This window comes from Mobula hypostoma, chromosome 9 (assembly GCF_963921235.1).
Source record: "Mobula hypostoma chromosome 9, sMobHyp1.1, whole genome shotgun sequence".
NCBI lineage: Eukaryota > Metazoa > Chordata > Chondrichthyes > Myliobatiformes > Myliobatidae > Mobula > Mobula hypostoma.
The window spans coordinates 23,859,209-23,872,490 of NC_086105.1; the positions used below are offsets into that span (position 1 = coordinate 23,859,209).

Here is a 13,282-nt window from a genome sequence, read left to right on the forward strand (position 1 = left end):
TTTTGGACCCCTTATCTAAGAAATGTGGTTCACAAAAATGTTTCCAGGATGGAATGGCTTGTCATATAAAGAGCATTTGATGGCTCTGGGCCTGTATTCACTGGAATTTAGAAGAATGACTCCCCATTGAAACCCATCGAATGGTGAAAGACCTTGATAGAGTGAATGTGGAAAGAAAGTTTCCTATAGTGGGGAAGTCCAAGACCAGAGGACACAGCCTCAGAATAGAGGGGCATCCATTTATAACAGATGAGGAAGAATTTCTTTAGCCAGACTTATGAATCTGTGGAATTGTTTGCCACAGGCAGCTGTCGCGGCCAAGTCTTTATGTATATTTAAGTCAGTCAGTCAGTGGGTGCCGTCCCGAATCCAGGGTTGGTGGCTATTCACCTCCATCTTCTTCGATCTTGCGGCAGCACCGAGTACAGCCTGTCGTCCAGTTTGTTCTCCCTTTGTTCATCCGCCCTTTGTCAGGTCTTGTTTTTGTTTTAGTCCTGCTGGGTGTCCTCACACCCTCCTCACCAGACTAAGTCCAGTGGGGGAGCTAGCCCAAGTCGCCGACCACTCAACCACAGCCCCCAGCCGAGTGCCGGGTGCCTGCCCCCTGCCAACTCTCTCCGAGCGTCCGGCGCGCGACTGAAAACCATGGTCGAGCGCCTGGCGACCAAACCAGAAGTGCCAGATGTAAGGCAGAGGTTAATAGATTCTTGACTGGTCCGGGCATGAGGGATACGGGGAGAAGGCATGAGACTGAGGCTGGGAGGAAAATTGGATCAGCCACAATGAAATGGCAGAGCAGATTTGATGGGCCAAATGGCCTAATTCTGCTCCTATATCGTATGGTCTTATGGTCTAACAACGTCTCCTCCACAATCTCAATCAGCAGAGGTGCACCACAAGGCTCTGTGCTCGGGTCCCTGTTCTAGTCACTTTATACTCGTGATTGTGAGGCTAAGCACAGCTCCAAAGCCATACTTAAGTTTGTTGATAACACCAATATCTCTGGCCAAATCAAAGGTGGTGACAAATCAGCAGCTGGGGGGGGGGGGGAGATTAAAAATCTGGTTGAATGGTGCCACAACAAACTCTCAATGTCAGGAAGACCAAGGAGCTGATCATTGACTTCAGGAGGAGTAAACCAGAGGTCCATAAGCCAGTCCTCATCAGGGGAGCAGCGGTTGAGAGGGTCAGTATCTTTAAATTACTCGGTGTTATATTCCTGAGTTTTCGTCCTGGGCCCAGCACACAAGTGCAATTACAGAGAAACCTCAGCAGCGCCTTTACTTCCTTAGGAATTTGTGAAGGCCCGGCATGGAATCTAAAAGAGGAACTTCTATACATGTGTGGTGCAGGTATACTGACTGGCTGTATCATGGCCTGGTATGGAAACACCAATGCCCTTGAATGGAAAATCCTACAAATGGAAAATCCTACAAGAGTAGTGGATTTAGCCCAGTCCATTAAGGGTAAAGCTTTCCTCACCATTGAGCACAACTACAAGGAGCACTGTTACATGAAAGCAGCATCCATCATCAAGGACCCCCACCAGCTAGGCTATGCTCTCGTCTCACTGCAGCCATCAGGAAGGAGGTACAAGAGCCTCAAGACCTACACCACCAGTTTCAGGAACAGTTATAATTCCTCAAACATCAAGCCCCGATCTTTTGATCATGGCTTCCCTGCTTTCTCTCAATAACCTATCAACCGCCACCTTAAATATCCCCAATGATTTGGCCCACAGCCATCCGTGGTAATGAATAGTACAGATACACCACCCTCTGGCTAAAAAAATTTCTCCTCACCTGTTCTAAAGGGACATCCTTCTATTCTGAGGCTGTGCCTTCAGGTCCTAGATTCCCCCACTATTGGAAACTCAAGTGTTCACTTCTTGTAAAATTTAATGGCAGTTGACAGACCAACACAAGTTGCATTACTGCCACCTACTGAGTTGGAGTGGGAGCGAAGGGACAGGAAGTATACCCACCAAATTCCATCAGCAACACACCACCAAAAAAAAATCAGTATCAAAAAGTCTAATGCTTTTCAGGAAGTCAAATACACAATATACATAACAACAGTGACATCCTAACAATTTTCCATGTTAACTGTAGCTGTCCCAAAGTCCTCAATTTAGCATAGATGTTTCCTTTGCACCTCAAATAATCTGCAAATAATTAAAGCTGTACCATTTCTTGACAAGTCTATTCCCCACAAATGTCTACTACATGCATATTAATTCTGAACAAGAAATTATTCAACTTCATATGCCCAATACATAAATGTGTAAATATAACTTCTTCCCTCCTTTTATACCTATCTCCCAGTTGAGTTCTCACCATTCTTTGAATTTTATATAAATGCCTAAATGCCGTCCTTTCTTTTCCGTATCCCAACTTTGTTGCCACAGTGATCAAATAGACTTTTTAATTACGGCTTTCACCTCTCCTTAATGCAAAGGCACTATATTTACATCCTTAATCCCTCCTCCTCCTGTCTTCTCCTATCATTTCAGATCTCCCCCTCCCCCTCTCAAATCTCTTACCATCTCTTCTTTCAGTTAGTCCTGACGAAGGGTCTCGGCCCGAAACGTTGACTGTACCTCTTCCTATAGATGCTGCCTGGCCTGCTGCGTTCACCAGCAACTTTTATGTGTGTTGCTTGAAATTCCAGCGTTTGCAGATTTCCTCGTGTTTACATCTTTAATTTTAAGTGATTGCTTGGCTAGAATGTCTGCCACCTCATTTCCTTCAAACCAAACATGGGCAGGGACCCTTTAAGAACTCTATGTACAAGCCTAAACCTCACAGCCTCAACAGATGTTGTCCAATCTCAATAAGAATGACTGACCTACGATTTGAACTGCCTGTTTAATGTCAAAACAAAGTGAATCAGAGCACAGAAGTACATAATTCTTCGGCCCATTTCTATGCTGCAATCTTAACAACCATCTCTGACGTGAACACTGATACAGTACTTTGATAATCTTAATAGTCATCTGAAACTTTGGAACACAAACAGAAATACCTTAACAACCTGTCGCTAGATCTGTATAGATATTTAAGACGATATAATCCTGTCCACGACCAGTCTTTCTGAGCCTTTAAATATTCAGTAGGGTTCAGTCCCTGTCCCACTTTCAAATCTCTTACTAACTCTTCCTTCAGTTAGTCCTGACGAAGGGTCTCGGCCTGAAACGTCGACTGTACCTCTTCCTAGAGATGCTGCCTGGCCTGCTGCGTTCACCAGCAACTTTGATGTGTGTTGCTTGAATTTCCAGCATCTGCAGAATTCCTGTTGTTTCAGTAGGGTTCAATGCGATTCTTCCCCCACCACTTCATTCTTCTAAACTCCAGCGAGTACAGGCCCAGAGACTGAAGCACCTTCAATTACTCCAAAAGACTGAGGTTTGGTAAAATACTGAAAGGCTATTATTCGCTGTACAATACGACCTCCACAGTGAGTGTCTGCCCCCGGACTGAGGGGGAGGGGCAAGGCAAACACCTTTATACAGGATTCTGTTGGGGGAGCCACAGGGGCAGTCAGCAGAGGGGTGTGTCCAGACAGGTAACCGAGTTACAACATATATACATGGTTTACCACAGAGACATCATACGGTCTTCATACATTAACCCTTACATTCACCAGACTATTTTCATAAACCTCTTCTGGACCCTCTCCAATGCCAACACGTCATTCCTTGATAGGGATTTTTTCCAGTTAATATTGTACTAAAACTTCCCCAAAGGTTCATTGGCACATTATAGAGTTGTCAAATTAGATTCCAGTCGACGTTGCTATTCATTAAAGCAAAACTAATTTAACTTATTGAACAGTGACAGAAACCGCTTCCGCAATAGACTCAGAAAACAGTGGCCCAACTGGCTAGACCACATCGTGTGCACCAGAAATGTAAGCATACCCTTGTTACCACGCAAACACGAGCTGCGGTCACCAGCATTTTTTGTGTGTGTTCCTTGTTGCCATGAATGGTTTGTGGATATGATTTCAAATCGCACCGCTCCCTATGAGTATCTGGAGTTGAGAGGGGCTGGTTACTTCCTCCGTGTTCGCGTTTCTCTCGTTCTCGGGTGCGTTTTGTCCTCTGGCGGCAGCCGTCCTCCGCTGGAAGTCGTGAAGATGGTGGCCGCGGGCTCCGAGTGAAGCGCTTTTCCACTCCTCTTAGCCGAGCTGTCCGCCCGTACTATCCTCGAACCCCCGGAACACTCGCGAACGCTGTTCGACCAGCTGAGAAGCGGTTGAAGAGCGAGGCGGCGGTAGGTAACCGGGTTTAGTGGGCCGGGCCTGGGTTAGGGACCTGTCGCAGAAAGGCGGGCAGCTTTGTCTCCACTGGTCCCGAGTGCGAAACTTCAGGCGTCTTTGACCTCAACTTTGGGGAGGGGACTTCACAGGTCATCCCTCGTCCCATTATAATTAAACCCACCGCTCATTTAAAAAGTTGTGTCATTAAGCTACACCTGGCTGTGTACCAGCCCGTCCCTAACTCTCAATTGGCTAATATTTCCCTCTTCAATTTCAAAATCGAAAATACTGGAAATATTCAACAAGCCAGGTAAAAGCAGATTAGATGGAAAGAGAACAAAAAATGTTTAAAATTGAGGAGATTTCATCAGAATAAGAAAAGTTCAAGACAATTGGGTTCCAAGCATGCAAATAGAAATAAAATCTGTAGAATGTAATGCTAAAAATTACGCAAATGTTAGAGCGTAGAAACTATTTCAGCCTGTGGCGTCCAGTGGAACAATCCCATCGCCCGACTTTTTCCCATGTCTGAGAATTATTTATCCTCTAGTTTATCAATAATCCCTTTGAAAGTTCTGAATGAATATTTCCACATTCTTTTCAGGTACTGTGTTCCATACCATAATCACCTTATGCAATTTTTAAGAAATATGATTTTTTATAAAACATTTTTTCACTATCTTTTGAACAATACTCATAATCATTGTCCCTGAATCTTTGAACCATCCAATAAAATAAACAAATCAGAGCCTCACAGTATGGAAACAGGCCCTTCAGCTCAACTTATTTATGCCATCTGTGTTGACCTCAGAACTAGTTCTCTCTGCCCGATTTTGGCCCATAGCCCTGTAAACATCTATCAATGTACTTATCAAGATGGCTTTTAAACATCGCTAATATGCCTGCCTTAACCGCTATTACTGGCAGCTTATTTCAAGTGTGCACCATTCTTTGTATGAAGAAGCTGCCCCTGCTCTCCCTTTTAAATCTGTCACCTCTGATCTATGCCTTGTTTTTAGTACCCCATTCCTTGGAAAAAGACTTTGCTTTCATCCCCTTGTGATCTTGTCAACTCATCCCTCAGTCTCCTACGTCCCAGAAAATGGGGCGCCATGGTAGTGTAGCAGTTAGTGCAATGCTATTGTAGCTCAGGGCAGTGCAGTTCAATTCTGGTGCCGTTTGTAAGGAGTTTCCATGACCATATAGGTTTCCTTCCACGGTTCAAAGGGGTACCAGTTAGTAGGTTACTTGGTCATTGCAAATTGTCCTGTGATTAGGCTAGTGTTGAATAGGTGGGTTGCTGAGTTGCACAGTTTGTTGGGCCAGAAGGGACTCTCCCATGCTCTATCTCTAACTAAATAAATAGAAGTGTCTCAGTCTAGGCAATTTCTCCTTGTAACCCAGTCCCCCAAGTCCAGGAAGCATGCAGGTAAATCTGTTCTGCAGTCTTTCCTATAACATGGTGTCCAAAACTGGGAACAGTACTCCAACTTCCTTCTGTTTACCCCATCCATTGAATCTCTCCTCAGCATTTTGTTCAAAAAAATTGAATTTCTATTTGTCCATATTGAATTGGTTCATTTAACAATCTTTTGTTAGCATTTAATTATTGTCTGAATTGGACAACAAGTATTTGTGACAATACTTGCACAGTTAAAGAGTGAAATGATGAAACTTTTATCCAACCATCAGTTTTTGCACTACGTGATTAGGGCTGCCATTACAGTGTGAATAATTTTTTAAGGCATTTTTAACTTCTTTATCAGTTATTTTTCTCCTCGTTTGACATTGAATTAATACTTCATATTGATTTAGGCTCTGTGTTATATGTAAATGATTCTTCATTCTTGTGTCTCTTTAACTCTTCACAGAACACAAATTTTCATTTAAAATATTGGACCAAGTGACTGGTGCCATTAGTTTACTGCACAGGGCCCTTTGTCTTCAACCCACGTTACAAATTTTGGTCTTTGGCCATTAATTTCATCAATATTTGGCGTGATTCTCAGATGGTTAGCAGTTTTATTATCCTTATTAGTCTTGACAGAGTTATATTTAATTTAAAGCAAGTAGTAGAAGGATTTCCTTTTATCCAGAGACTGGTAGGAGATTGGAACATGAGGGCTGAAAGGATGATTGAGGCAAAACCCTATACCGCTTCTGAAAAGTACATAGAGGGCTACAAAGTAAAAATTGGAAGGTGAGACGAGGTTGCTAGTTTTTCAAGTTCAAGTTTAATTATCATTCAACCATACATGAATACCCATCAATACAGCAAAATGAAACAGTGTTCCTCTGGTGCCAAGGTGCAAAACACAGCACCAACAGTCATACACAGCACAAGGCACAGATAGCACATATACTATAGCAGTAAAACATACAGTCACATTAAAAAATAATAATGTAGCCCAAGTCCCTGAATAACATGTCCTGTGAATTGATGGTGCGTGGATATTATCGGCAAGAACAAGCAGTTCTCAGCAGTCCGCAGATGAACATACACATGCATACACAATCCGGCTGGTCATTCCACTGATCAAGCACTGGAGGGCAACACCTACAGAAGGAGTCTGCCCCCAACCCAGCATGGACACTGTACTACACCACATCCGATGTCTCCTATCTTGGACTTCTGCATCAGGCAAGGCCTCATCCTGGCTATGACTGAGGCCACACAGCTCCCCGCCATCTGTTCCACTAATAAACAAGGGAAATGGACATGCAGCATTTTACATTATTAGTGTCCAACAAGGTCTTGTGGTCGCAAGAGAAACATCCAAGACAATCACTTACAGTGAGACTGCACACCACCTTCATGCACCCACTCCACTGCCTTCCTTTATTATAACCAGTATTACATCCAGCATTGACATAACAGGCCAAATGCCCACTTCTGTGTCATAAGGTTTTAAAGGATATGCCTGTGAAACTATAACTTACAAGTCTTTCTGTCTCTAACTACTGCTGAAGCATTCATCCATGCATTATCCTATCCAGACTTGTCAGTAATAATCCCATGCTGTATTTCATCTTCCACCCTCTATAAAATTATGTGCATTGAGAACTTTGCTCATGTACTTATGCATTCTGACTTTCATTTGCACAACACTGTTGTACTTGCTATAGTTCATTGGTCCATCAAGGGTTTCAGTGTTAAAATTCTTATATCCTTGCTCAAAATTGTGGTCCTTCCTCTTTCTAACTCTGTCATAGATCTACAGTATATTCCAGAATTCTTCTTTACAATTTTGGGCTGCAACGTATCCCCCAGTTTATTGATAGCTTCAGCTATCTAGGTTGTAATCTCCCTTATTTCCTTTCCAAATATCTTTACTGCTTAAGTTTTTGATTAAGTGAACTGTGATAATTTTTGCCTCTTTACACTTCTGTCAGATGTTTTGCTGTACAAGGAAGTTCTGTTATAGTTGTGACATCTTGTATAACTGTTTTGTACCTGACTATAGTATATATTCTTCGTGGGCAATGATAATGTATTTACTGATATGCTGATTTCTCAATGGGAAGGATATGGAGCGCCTGCACATATCAGATGTAGGTGTGTCTGTGCAGAATGCACTTCTTAAGAAATGTAAACAGTGAAATAGAATTTAAATATCACAGATAAGACAATGCAAATAATGCTATGGAGATTTTCAATTGTTGTTATAGAACACAATTGACTCCTGGTCAAACACAAGTGGCTCCTGGGTTATAAATTTTTATGAAGGCAAAATTTTTATGGAAGCTTGTGACTACATTATAAAAGAGTTCAAGGAAATTCTCCAATTTCAGTTACTGGTGCAAAGAACAGTTCCGTTAAAACCATGCAGTGTTATCACATTGCTGTATAACACAGTAGAATTTTTTGAATGGGCTCTACCGTTTCAGGGGATAAGTTAAAACTTAGTATAGAACTAGACAATGGGGTGTCCCATTGGGGCACCCTTCGAGAGAAGGGTAGTGCAGTCTGATGTGACCAGAATGAACATTAAATTTTCCTGAATGCTCTTGGTATCGCTTTGCTTTGGAAATATTACAGCACAGAAACAAACCCTATGTCCCATCTAGTCTGCGCCGAATCTTTAATCTGCCTAGTCCCATCGACCTGCACTTGGACCATAGCCCTCTATATCTCTCTCTCATCTATGTACCTATCCAAATTTCTCATATATTTGAAATTGACACATTCACTACTTGTGCTTACAGCTCGTTCCACACTCTCCCCATCTTCTAAATAAAGAAAATCCCCTTCAAGTTCGTCTTAAACATTTCACCTTTCATGTTTAATTAATAACCTCTAGTTGTAGTCCCACCCAACCTCAGTGGAAAAAGCTTGGTTGCGTTTAACCTATCTATACCCCTCACAATTTTGTATCCTTTACCAAATCTCCCGTCAATCTTCTACACTCCAGGGAATAAAGTCCGAACCTATGCAACCTTTCCCTATAACTCAGATCCTCAACTCCCAGCAACATCCTTGGAAATTTTCTTTGCACTCTTTTAATCTTATTTACATCTTTCCTGTAGATAGGTGAATAAACTATATGCAATACTTCAAAATAGGCCTTACCAACATCTTATACAATTTCAACATAACTTCCCAACTTCTGTACTCAGTACACTGCCTTATGAAGGCTAATGTGCCAAAAGCTTTCTTTATGACCCTATCTACCTGTAATGCCACTTTTAAGGAATTATGGATCTGTATTCCCAGAACCTTCTGTTCTACCACACTCCTCAGTGCCCTACTGCTTACCATGTAAGCCTTATCCAGGTTTGTCCTCCCAAAGTACAACACCTCATACTTGTCTGCATTAAATTCCTTCTGCCATTTTTCTAGATAGTCCAAATCCTGCTGCAAGCTTTGTTAGTCTTTCTTGCTATCCACTACACCCCCAATCTTGGTGTCATCTATATATGTGCTGATCCAGTTTGCCACATTACCATCCAGATCATTGATACAGATTACAAAGAACAACAGACCCACCACCGATCCCTGTAGCACACCACGTGTCATAGGCCTCAAGTCAGAGAGACTACCATTCCAGTGATCCAATGTGTAATCCTATTTACTACCTCACCTTGAATGCCAAGTGACTGAATCTTCTTGACCAATCTCCCATGTGGAATCTTGTCAAAGGCCCTGCTAAAGTCCATGAAGACAACTACCACTGCCTTGCCTTCATCAAAATTGTAAAGTGTATGGTCATGCACTTTGGTGGAAGAAATAAACGGGCAGACTATTATTTAGGTGGGGAGGAAATTCAAAATGCAGAGATGCAAAGGAACTTGGTAGTCCTTGTGTAGGATACCCTCAAGGTTAACCTCCAGATTGAGTCTGTGGTGAAGAAGGTGAATGCAATGTTGGCATTCATTTCTAGAGGTATAGAATATAAGAGCAGGGATGTGATGTTGAGGCTCTATAAGGCACTCATGAGACCACACTTGGAGTATTGTGTGCAGTTTTAGAAACATAGAAACATAGAAAATAGGTGCAGGAGTAGGCCATTCGGCCCTTCGAGCCTGCACCGCCATTTATTATGATCATGGCTGATCATTCAACTCAGAACCCCACCCCAGCCTTCCCTCCATACCCCCTGACCCCCGTAGCCACAAGGGCCATATCTAACTCCCTCTTAAATATAGCCAATGAACTGGCCTCAACTGTTTCCTGTGGCAGAGAATTCCACAGATTCACCACTCTCTGTGTGAAGAAGTTTTTCCTAATCTCGGTCCTAAAAGGCTTCCCCTCTATCGTCAAACTGTGGCCCCTCATTCTGGACTTCCCCAACATCGGGAACAATCTTCCTGCATCTAGCCTGTCCAATCCCTTTAGGATTTTATACGTTTCAATCAGATCCCCCCTCAATCTTCTAAATTCCAACGAGTACAAGCCCAGTTCATCCAGTCTTTCTTCATATGAAAGTCCTGCCATCCCAGGAATCAATCTGGTGAACCTTCTTTGTACTCCCTCTATGGCAAGGATGTCTTTCCTCAGATTAGCGGACCAAAACTGCACACAATACTCCAGGTGTGGTCTCATCAAGGCCTTGTACAACTGCAGCAGTACCTCCCTGCTCCTGTACTCGTATCCTCTCGCTATAAATGCCAGCATACCATTCGCCTTTTTCACTGCCTGCTGTACCTGCATGCCCACTTTCAATGACTGGTGTATAATGACACCCAGGTCTCGTTGCACCTCCCCTTTTCCTAATCGGCCACCATTCAGATAATAATCTGTTTTCCTATTTTTGCCACCAAAGTGGATAACTTCACATTTATCCACATTAAATTGCATCTGCCATGAATTTGCCCACTCACCCAACCTATCCAAGTCACCCTGCATCCTCTTAGCATCCTCCTCACTGCTAACACTGCCACCCAGCTTTGTGTCATCCGCAAACTTGGAGATGCTGCACTCAATTCCCTCATCCAAGTCATTAATATATATTGTAAACAACTGGGGTCCCAGCACTGAGCCTTGCGGTACCCCACTAGTCACCGCCTGCCATTCTGAAAAGGTCCCATTTATTCCCACTCTTTGCTTCCTGTCTGCTAACCAATTCTCCACCCACACCAATACCTTACCCCCAATACCGTGTGCTTTAAGTTTGCACACTAATCTCCTGTGTGGGACCTTGTCAAAAACCTTTTGAAAATCCAAATATACCACATCCACTGGTTCTCCCCTATCCACTCTACTAGTTACATCCTCAAAAAATTCTATGAGATTCGTCAGACATGATTTTCCTTTCACAAATCCATGCTGACTTTGTCCGATCATTTCACCGCTTTCCAAATGTGCTGTTATCACATCCTTGATAACTGACTCCAGCAGTTTCCCCACCACTGACGTTAGGCTAACCAGTCTATAATTCCCCGGTTTCTCTCTCCCTCCTTTTTTAAAAAGTGGGGTTACATTAGCCACCTTGGGCTCCTTGTTTTAGAAGGAATGTACTGACATTGGAGAGGGTTCAGAGAGGATTCACGAGAATGATTCCAGGAATGAAAGGGTTACCGTATGAGGAACATCTGGCAGCTCTTGGGCTGTATTCCCTGGGGTTCAGGAGAATGAGGGGGGATCTCATAGAAACATTCCGAATGTTAGAAGGCCTGAACAGATCAGATATGGCAAAGTTATTTCCCATGGTAGGGGATTCTAGGACAAGAGGGCATGATTTCAGGATTGAAGGACGTCTATTTAGAACAGAGATGCGGAGAAATAACTTTAGTCACAGGGCGGTAAATCAGTGGAATTTGTTGCCATGAGCAGCTGTGGAGGCTAAGTCATTGGGTGTAATTAAGGCAGAGATAGATAGGTTCTTGATTAGCCAGGGCATCAAAGTGTATGGGGAGAAGATAGGGGAGTGGGGATGACTGGAAGAATTTGGATCAGTCCATGATTGAATGGCAGAGCAGAGTTGATAGGCCGAATGGCCTACTTCTGCTCCTATATTTTATGGTCTTATGGTCTTTTCAACTTTGCTTGTAACGTACTCAAAAAAAGTTTGGTTAGACACGGTTTACCACGCACAAAAATATGTTGACTATCCATTATCAGTCACTGTCTATCCAAATATTTACATATCCAGTCCCTTTATACCTTCCAGTAGCCTTCCCACTACTGATATCAGGCTCACTGTTCTATAATCTCCTGGCTTATTGTTAGAGTTTTTCTGAAATAATGGAACATCATTAACTCCAATCCCCTGGCCCTTCACCTGAGGCTAAGGGTGCTTTAAATATCTTTGCTAGGGCTCCTGCAATTTCTGCACTATCCTCCCACAGGGAACACCTTGTCAGGACCTGGGGAATTATTCACCCTAACTTGCCTCAAGACAGCAAACGCCTTCTCCTCTGTAATCTTCATAGGGCCCATGACCTCGCTGCTCCATTTCCTCACATCTATACTCTTGGTTTGTCTCCTGAATCAATACAGTTGCAAAATATGCATTTAAGATCTCCCCTATCTCTTTTGGCTCTTTGCATCGATTACCAATCTGATCTTCCAGAAGACCAATTAAATACCCTTAGATTCTACTTCATTTTGTCTTCAAGAGTAACCTAATGTCTTCTTTTAGCCCTCTGGTTTCTTTCTTATGTGTTCTCTTGCATTTCTTACATTCTTCAAGTGCCTCACTTGTTCCTGCCTGCCTATAATGGCTTTGCACCTCCTTTTTCTACACTGGCCCTCAATATCTGTCGAAAACCAAGGTTCCATAAACCTTTTATCCTTGCCTTTTATTCTGACAGGAATATACCAACTCTGTACTATCAAAATTTCACTTTTGAAGGCCTCCCATTCACTAATTACACCTTTGCCAGAAAACAACCTATTGCAATCGACTCCTGTCAGATCCTTTCTGATGCCATCAAAATTGGCCTTTCTCAAATTTAGAATCTCAACCCAAGGACTAATCCACCTACATTTTCATCCAAGTCATTTATATATATCACAAATAGCAGAGGTCCCAGCACAGATCCCTGAGGAACTTTACTAATTACAGACCTCCAGCTCGAATAAGTCTTTTCTAACACTATTCTCTGCTTCTGTGCACAAGCCAGTTCTGAATCCAAACAGCCAATTTGCCATGGACACTATGCTTCATAATCTTCTGGATTAGCCTCCTTTGAAGGACTTTGTCAGATGCCTTACAAAAATCCATTGAGACCACATCCACTGCCTTATCAATCTCTCATCACCTTGTCAAAAAACTCAATCAAATTGGTAAGGCATAACCTGCCATACACAAAGCCAAGCTGGCTCTCCCTAATTAGGCCATGGGTTTCCAAATGCTCATATATTCTATCCCTAAGAAATTTTCTCCAGCAATTTCCCTACAACCAACATGAGATTCGCCTATAGTTCCCAGGAGTTTCCCTTGTTCCTGTCTTTAAATAGAGGTACAACATTAGCCACTCGCCATTCCTACGGGACCTCGTCTGTGGCTAGAGGGGACACAACGATACTGGTCAAGGGCCCAGCAATCTTGTCTTTTGCCTCCTTCAATAACTTGGGGTA

At 42.8% G+C, this 13,282-nt stretch overlaps 1 protein-coding gene across 2 annotated transcripts in view; it reads left to right on the forward strand.

The window, feature by feature from the left end:
• Positions 1 to 2,144: 2,144 nt before the first annotated feature.
• tmem168b (transmembrane protein 168b) overlaps positions 2,145 to 13,282 on the forward strand; it is a 36,411-nt gene continuing 25,273 nt past the window's right edge. Inside the window, exon 1 of one of the 2 annotated variants that reach the window (XM_063057882.1) lies at positions 2,145 to 4,274. The gene's annotated coding sequence lies outside the window, so the exon portion shown is untranslated. The remainder of the gene's footprint in view (positions 4,275 to 13,282) is intronic. The other variant, XM_063057883.1, reaches the window with a different exon arrangement.